Below are 8,842 nucleotides of genomic sequence, written 5' to 3'. Positions count from 1 at the left end.
ATGCCAGAGATTTCTGGCGATTGTCTATTGAAAACCAATGCAGTTCGCTGTGCAGAGTTGTACGGAAACGTAGTGATGGAAGATAAATGATAAACTAATAAAAACTGAAAGTGAAATCGAAATCACTTTGCGTTTGTAAATAAAGCTCTTTAGGATTTTTTGTAAATTTTAGAATTTCTACTAATTGTAGAATGCTTTCTTCTTTTTCTATTACGCTTTCACTTTTCTATTCAGGGGGTAGTCATGTAATTGATAATTAGCTTTCATTTTCGCATTCAGCCGTTCAGCAAATGCAGCTGAAAATCATAGCGAAAGTTAAATTTTTCATAGTGGTTTAGCAAAAGTGGCGGAAACCGATATGAGATACTCAAAGAATTTATCCAAAATCATGCACTTATATATCAATGGCGCAGTAGCAAAGCAGCAAAAATTCACCGCCCGTTATGAAAACATTTAAACCTTTTATCACATGCATTGACAAACTACTGTAAATACGTTGAAGTTTTGCAAACTATTCTCTGGCTACTATTATTATTTCATTATCAAGAAAAAATAGTTAAAAACTCTTATACAAAATAAAGAATGCTCGATTTTTTATTATTATTAAAAGTAATTGTACATATTTTCAAACAACACTTAAATTAAAGCTTATCAAGCCTTCACTTTATCAAAAACTCATTGAAACTCTCTCTCTCTCTCTCTCTCTCTCCCATTTTATTCATATGCATATGTATACATATATGTGCATGTTGAAAAACATGAGCAAGGAAAATAAACTAAAGAGTGAAAACAACAAAAACATACTACACTTTGGATGGATGTTGTACAGAACATATAATTCATTTGCTTGTGTATACAAAAATTCTTAATCGGTTTATGGAATTTGCGATACAAATGATAGCTTCATAGCGGCTGAAAGCATACTTACCTGGCGTAGGGGTTACCGTGATCACGAAGGCGGTTCCCCCGGAGTGAGGCTTGGCCATTGCACTTTCGGTTGAGTTGACCTCCGCGATTATTCCTAATGCGAATAACTCGTGCGTGTAATTTTTGGTAGCCGGGAATGGCGTTCGCGCCGTCCCGACATCTAAAATAAATTTAAATCAGAAGGGAGGATATTTACTAGCTTGGAGTTTTCTACATATTATGTACGTTAAAGTCGACACAGAACACTGGAAACAAATTTTATACTAAACTTCAATATTTCGCTACGCATTGTTTATGTAGATTTTCTGCAGGCAAACTATCTCCGGCTGTACGAACATAGTAGTTTCCTCATATCTTCGATTATAATCGAAACGATATAATATTTATGTACATGTTTGCCATTTCTTGTTTAAATATATACAAACTAATATCGAGGAAAGTCAAATTGATTCAAACCCTAGACTTTAATTTAAAGTCAGGGAGCCAGATGTTCTGCAAAACATATTTTTAATATCTTGGTCAAAGTAATACGAAAAACTTGATTTCAGCCTTTGATTCAAGCTCCTTTCCCAAGCAGACATAGATTTGTTTGTTAAGAAAATCATTTAAGAGTACGGCTGTTGCATAAAACTAATGGTTGGATCAGTAAAATCAACAATTCCAGGAACGAAAGTTATTGCGAAATATCTGCTATTTTGTGTACTATTTACGTTGTGTTCAATCGTAGATATATATATATATGTATAAATTTAGGAATAGAGTGCTAGATCTAAGCTTACGAATGAACTATATTTGCTTTTAGATAGAACTCTTTAAACATCTGACAGTTAAAAAAACGTAGCAAAATTTCTTCTTTCCTCGGCATGTTGGCATTTTGGTAGCTAGGAATAAGGGCCTTTGCATACTTATGTAAATCTTTGGAATTCCGAACACAAATCGAAGAATATGGATCTTATTATTATTGGGTCGTCAGTGTAGACAAGCAGATAAGTGTAAAGTTCTGTAGTAAGCATTTAAAGTATTATTTTCAAATTTCATCCTAATTATTATTATTATTTTATTATTATTTTAATTTTAGACTAATGAATTGAATTCTTAGACTAAAAAAAAGACATTGAGCACTAGCAACACAGGCTATCGGCTCTTCATCCTAATTAATTAACCAGATTGTTAATAATTATAATTAAAATAATCAGAGAAATAAATTTTGACAAAAAAATTGTTAAAGTGCCAGCATCTAAGGCCAACGGTTTTTAAAAAAAAGTTTTACCGCAGTTGAGATTTGAACCCACGACCATTAAAGTGTTGGTCGAGATCTTTTGCTTACTCGACCACAGCGGCGCATCAAGAAGCGTAAAATTTATAATTTGCATGGTTTCGATGCCTTTTGTAGGAGTGTTTATTTTTTAAAAAGGATTGTTTTGAATTTTCTTTTTTTTTTTAGAGAGAAACCCGTACTTACGCCGCTTAGCCGTATATGTATTCAATTTTTTTGAGGTCACTTTTCACTTTAACAGCTTAGGAAATTCTGAAAAAATTCATTTTACGTTGCCCATTTTAGATGTTTTTAGGCAGTTAAATAGAGGATTCTTTTGATTCAGAATTATCCTGACTGTTTTTAATTCAATAATGTTAAAATATTTCTACTAAATAATATCCACAAATATTTATATAGGATAAGAGGTTTTATAAAATATTTATCTATAATAATAGCCTTGGTGTATGACGAAGATAATTGATGCATGAGGAAGATAATTTCTCTTCTAGATTGACGGATTCTACATCCTTAACCCCAGATTCAGTTCACGCCGATTTGTATACGCATAATGTATGTGGGACCACATAAGTTACTAGCAGTGTTTTCCCATCATTTTTCAATGTTTAAAGGAATAAGGATAAATATCAACAATTGTGCGTCGTAAGGATACAATATTCGGCCTAATTCTTTTAAATTTCATATTTAAAAAAAGGACAACAAAAAATGTTGTTTTTTTGCGCTTTTCTTTTCAAGAGAATATATACGAAAAGCAGGTCGAGAAAGACTTCAACCACTAAAACATTGTTTGACAGTAAATAACAAGACCTTTTACGTGCAGTGTTGGTGAGCGTTTGAAAAAGACAGTGTTAATATATACAAATGAACAATAAAAAGAGGAGGCTATTGCTGCCTAAATTATTAACTAAATAAAATGTTAAAAGCAATAACTTTTGAATTTGTCAAGTGTGAGTAAGTGTTCAAGCTTCTGGTACACCTTCGGAGCTATTATTCTGTTGCCTTCCAATTTTTAGAGTAAAAGCCACATTGAAGTACAAATGCTCCATAAGATTAACCAAAAACCGAAATGATTGCAAGGACGACATCGTAGCTGGGAACTAATTGAAGATGCATATCAATGTTTAATGAAAACTGTTGTTGAATGTGTAGGTAACAAAGGATGAAGCCAGCGAACTTTCATTTGCTTGAAGTAAATTGCTGCTTCCTGCTTTGGCTGCATATAGAACAAAGGAAAATGTTTCAAATATGTTAAAAGAGCTAAGGAGAAAGCAAAGCATGCATAGGTAAGTAGTTTAGGTATTACAAAAATTTGTTGTAAATAATTCGTTTAATTTTTTAGACGACAAATATGTTGGAATGCCTCATACCTGCGATAATCATGAATAAAGATCATCTTTAGTTTATTAAACCCTGGCGTACAAAAGCCTCTTTGCGAAAGACAGGAGGAATGTACTATTTTGCCTTGAGAGCGTCGATGTGTGAAGAGAAAACAAGGAATTCTATTGCACAACTTTAATTCATGATTAAAGGAAAGTTTCTGTACTAAACACAGAGAACGGATGGCCATGGCTATCAATGGGATTGCGAGACTGTTTTAACTTCTAGGTTTAACAAGGAAAGAAAAGCCTCGTAATAAAAAATAACTCTATTTAGAAACCTAATTTACTAAGTTTCACATTGATAAGGAGTCAAAATAAAGAGTTTGAAATGGGATTTCTATTCCATTTAGTTAACTGTACACGTATTAAGTAGACTGGTGCTTACAGCCATCTTGAGGAGATAGAATAAACATCCAATATTGTGATGCAAACATTTCATCATTAAAAAAGATTCGAATGTAATAAGTAATGTAAACTAAGATCGTTTGTAATTCACTTAAGCTTCACTGCCGGGAGAATCTGTTCCTTGCAAGGTTTGGATTTGCGAAAGACGTAGGTTATTAGTGAAGGTACATAAATAAATCAATTTACATTTCTTGCCTATCAAATTTGAACAGTCAAAAATCATGGCAATGAAAATGGCGGCCAAGGAAATGTAGTCCCTCGTCGGAAATACTATGTTAAATCTAGACTACGATCAAGTCGTATTTATTCAGTGAAGCGTAGGTTAGACAAAAGATAGACAAAGTTTTACTAAAGTCATAGAATTTTCAATTTGATTGTGGCAGATGGAGGCGCGAATAAGGCGATACATGTGTATTAACTTAAAATTTAGCGGAAAATATCCGAACTAAAATCCAATTCTTCGTGGGAAATTGTCAAGTGTTTATTCAAAAGCATCTAATACTTTTTCGAGAACTTGTGAACACGAACAATATGTCCGCGACTGACGAGAACATTAGGTCGTAAGGATTTGTTGTTAGCATAGTTCATCCTCAAAAAATGTTTATGATTTCCATACAAGCCGTTTACTTCTATAGTGAGCCACTGTGCAAAGCATATTATGTGCTTGGTTTTAAGATTCCTAAGTTGTGTCATAAATGAAAATCGTTGAAAGTGTCGTCAGCCGCGTTGGGAGCATGGAAAAAGGAAGTAAGATGTTTATATCCATTAAGAGAAGCACCTGCGGATGTCTTCATCAATCTAAACGATGGTTTAGTGTGAACAGAAATTGATCCTACTTTGTGCCGATTGGGCACAAGCCCATTAGGCTGCGTCTGCCACTACCCTATCTGTATCTCTTTCCACATTTCTTCCCCTCCCTTTGCACGTCCATCGAGCAATTGGTCGAGAAAGGAGTTTTTAAAAGAAATTTCTTTGATAAATCAAAATAAAAAGCTTGTCAAGATGCGATATAAGCGAAGCGCGGGTACTTAGGAGAGTTAGTTTGATGGAATTCGAAGCATACGATATTTAGATTAAACTATAGATATCAGTTAAACTATTGAAATATCTATAATGACTAAGCTGTATGCAAATAAGTTTCCCGGAGAAACGGTTCGGAACAGTGAAGTTTATCCCAGCAAGCAATGTCAGGGAAGAAATGGCACCATTTGTTAACTTAATTTGAAAAGAAAAAATCGAGGATAAATCTATGTTGCTCACGTGACGGCCAGCTTAATAATTCAAATATTATCATTACTATTATTATTATTATTACTATTATTATTATTACTATCTATTACGAAAAAAAGAAAATGATTAAAAACTAATACAGACAATAAAAAATACCTCTCGATTTTACATTATAATTAAAAATAATTACATATATTTTCACACATCACCTAAATAAACGTTGTCAAGCCTTCTCTCTGACAAGAACTCTTTGAAAGACTTACATATCTATATACATGCTTGTGTGTTAAGCATTCGATAGATATATTCTCAAATAAAGCAAGCGAAAGCGTGAAAACAACACAAACATACAAACACACACAACACTTTGGATGTTGTACAGAACATATAATTTATTTGCTTGTGTATACAAAAATTCTTAATCGGTTTATGGAATTTGCGATACAAATGATAGCTTCATAGCGGCTGAAAGCATACTTACCTGGCGTAGGGGTTACCGTGATCACGAAGGCGGTTCCCCCGGAGTGAGGCTTGGCCATTGCACTTTCGGTTGAGTTGACCTCCGCGATTATTCCTAATGCGAATAACTCGTGCGTGTAATTTTTGGTAGCCGGGAATGGCGTTCGCGCCGTCCCGACATTAAGTAATAAATATAATTTTAGGAATATTGTTGGAAAAAGAAGGGGCAGAGACTTTGCAATTATTTTTAGGGACTTTCTGGACATGATGACACAAAGTTTAATTCGCTTCAGTTTTGAGAACCATCTGCAGATGACTTGCGTGGATTTTATTAATTGCATTCATCTCCCTCCTTATGTTAGGAACACATAATCGGCCCAGTCCAAGTGACTGCGTTTGGTTTGTCGATACGCATCGCTGCACTCTCTCATTAAACACATTATATTTCGCATCAAGAGATTTCCCGGCTTTTACATGTTTTTACACAAGTGCGGTCCGCTAATCACTTGCGCAGATCAAACAACTTTCAAGAATATATTTTATAAAAATAACATATATTCATAAACTATCTTTCGTTATGCATTGTTTATGTAGGTTTTCTGCAATTTAGAAACGGGAGAGCAGACTGTGTTCGTTTTAAACTCAGCTGGTGGTGATGGGTGTTCAATATTCGCTTTAAAATGAAGATTATAGTTTCCTCTTACGTTATGTTCGTTTGGATTATAATCAAAAAGATATATTTCTTATGTATGTATGTATGTATGTATGTATATATGGTTACAGGTATGTGTTTGCCGTTTCATGTTCAATTTAGATATTTGTTATTGTATTATTATGTTAAACTTTTGCATTTTTTAATTTTTTCTTGCGTTTTCTTTTTGAACTTTTGAGTTGGTTGGTTATAATAAATTAATTTTTATTTACCCACTTAGTTTTCACCGATAAAGGCCAAGTTTATTTCCGCCTTAAAAGTAACGTTATGTTTTTTATTAATATATTTATTTCTTTTTTTTTTTTTTTTTTGTTTATTTCGCGAATAATTTAAATTTTTTCTTTTGTTAGCCATTCATTGATTGTTTTATTGAAAAGGCAAATTAATTAATTTCAGCCAAGTTTTTTTATCAGTAGATATCTAAAAAAGAGATATATATGATGACCTTTTTGGCGGTCAATATTCTCTGAAATATTGTTTATTGTTTATAAACAAATTAATTGAAATAATTTTCTAAAATGAAAGATTATAAAATCCAAAAAAAAAAGTTTTTTTTTCTATGTTATGGATATATGACGAAAACTATCATTCCTTGATGAAGCATCCAATGTGTTTGCAAACGAATTGAGTAACTGCTTCGCGCCATTTATTTATAATGTAAGCATTTAACGTGTAAGCAGAAATTAAAAAAAAAAGAAAAAAAATGTTGAGTAGCTACGGGATTCGAACCCGCGCATGGAAACGGACATAAGCGCTGCACACAATCAATGAATGAATATATATATGCGGCGCGCATTATCCGCTTAAATATTTTTATATAATTTTTGCTGCAGCAAAACAACGCGTGCTCTATGTTCAAACATACATAAGAAGAAGGCTTTAGGATCTCCACCAGGATTGCCTTCTAAGCTTTAATCATTTGTCATACATGTGTGGTGTCGTTTAACTTAAGCATTAAGAAGACAATGTGTTGATTACGATTTCAGCCCACTTAGTAGCCAAATAGTCTCAGGTAAGGACCTCTAATAATTGTTCGTTTTATCAATAACAAGTAACAACAGGCTTTTAAATGTCTTACTACCGATTTTCCATAATACGACTTTCTACGGTGAGCGTTCGAAAAACTGGTTCCATCATTCGCCTAAAGTGCGCCGGTGTATCAAATTTCATCGACATATCGCAAAAAGTGCGGTCTATTGGACGCAAGAAGACAAGACGGACAGACAAGCTTAGCTCGATTCGGAAAATGGTTCGGTTTCGATCAGCATACTAAAAGGTAAGCCAATACCCAAGGCCTTTTGGGTATTGCATACATCCACACGCACTTACCACACTCTTGTATCACAAATGCTGTACGGAAAAAAAAGTACTGTAAGCAATAAAAAGTAAAGTGTTTGCGAAAGTGTTCATCACATAATTAATATCTGTTGTTATTAGAAAAAGTTTAAGCTTAAAGGCTCTTCATAGACATCCTACGCTTTAGATAATCTAACTCTATTTCAATTTTGCATTAAATATAAAAATAAAATTAAGCAAATAATTGATATGCAAGGCAAAGCATAAGGGATAATAAAGTAATCTTTATAAAAGCTGTCTATTGTGTTATAAAAGAAAAATTAAAATAAAATCTAAAACAATTGTTTCGTTTATATTGCATTAATCATACCCAGCGTACGTTCACACTTGAATGAAAAAAAGGGTATAAAAATTATTATTGTTTTTTTCATTTACTTAATGGGTCTAACATATGAAGCACGTCACCCATTTAGTGGCAGTAAACAATTAATTAAGTCACGTTAACCACACAACAGAGCTGGAATTTCTTATCGTAAACGGTTTCATCTCATTAGTAAAAGATTTATGATATTTGGTCTTCGCCTTCATTAAATGCGTACGGATTTATAGTGATTTTTAATAAGATTTGAAGAATCACATAAATAAATAAAATTTTGACAATCACGCTGTAGACATTTGTCAACATTGATTAATAATTATTTGAAGCAAATTATTTTAGTAAAAGAAAATTTAAAAATAAATGCTCCACCCGCCGCTTTGCCGCTCTTCAGGAAAAAGGACAGAGATTGAGTAATGGAGGCATTACGGCAACTGAACCGTAGTTTGAAGTTCTTGGCAAGTCGCTCTATGAGAAAAGTACCGTATAATAGGAAATAAACAAGAGCCGAGATATTGAAAAAATGGCGACTAAATTTGTGAAGGCCAGGAAGTTGAGTTCACGTAAAATTTTTCTTTTCATTCCGCCGTGAACTGCGCATCCTCTGAATTATTTTGAATCATTTGCAGCAATAGAAGTTAAGAGCTTCAATAGGGCGCGAGGAAGTCGAACGACTACATCCAAGAATTAGTTAAGAGAATACGTAAGCATGGGATCCATCCTCTGAAATACGTATTAATAGTTCCCGCTAGCACCGAATTCAATCAAGGACCAACTTTAAA

At 33.4% G+C, this 8,842-nt stretch overlaps 1 long non-coding RNA gene and 2 other non-coding genes across 3 annotated transcripts; all 3 read left to right on the top strand.

Moving 5' to 3' along the window:
* The first annotated feature begins 920 nt into the window (after positions 1–920).
* LOC119635221 lies at positions 921–1,085 on the top strand. The gene has a single exon (XR_005247038.1). It is a non-coding gene; the product is annotated as a U1 spliceosomal RNA (small nuclear RNA).
* Positions 1,086–3,081: 1,996 nt separating this feature from the next.
* On the top strand, positions 3,082–3,769 carry LOC119635177. Its single transcript, XR_005247027.1, has 3 exons — positions 3,082–3,150; positions 3,217–3,486; positions 3,543–3,769. It is a non-coding gene; the product is annotated as an uncharacterized LOC119635177 (long non-coding RNA).
* Positions 3,770–5,690: 1,921 nt separating this feature from the next.
* On the top strand, positions 5,691–5,855 carry LOC119635220. The gene has a single exon (XR_005247037.1). It is a non-coding gene; the product is annotated as a U1 spliceosomal RNA (small nuclear RNA).
* Positions 5,856–8,842: the final 2,987 nt, after the last annotated feature.

The sequence above is a fragment of the Glossina fuscipes genome, unplaced genomic scaffold (genome assembly GCF_014805625.2).
Source record: "Glossina fuscipes isolate IAEA_lab_2018 unplaced genomic scaffold, Yale_Gfus_2 3, whole genome shotgun sequence".
Classification (NCBI taxonomy): domain Eukaryota; kingdom Metazoa; phylum Arthropoda; class Insecta; order Diptera; family Glossinidae; genus Glossina; species Glossina fuscipes.
This window is presented reverse-complemented; position numbering and strand designations above follow the sequence as displayed.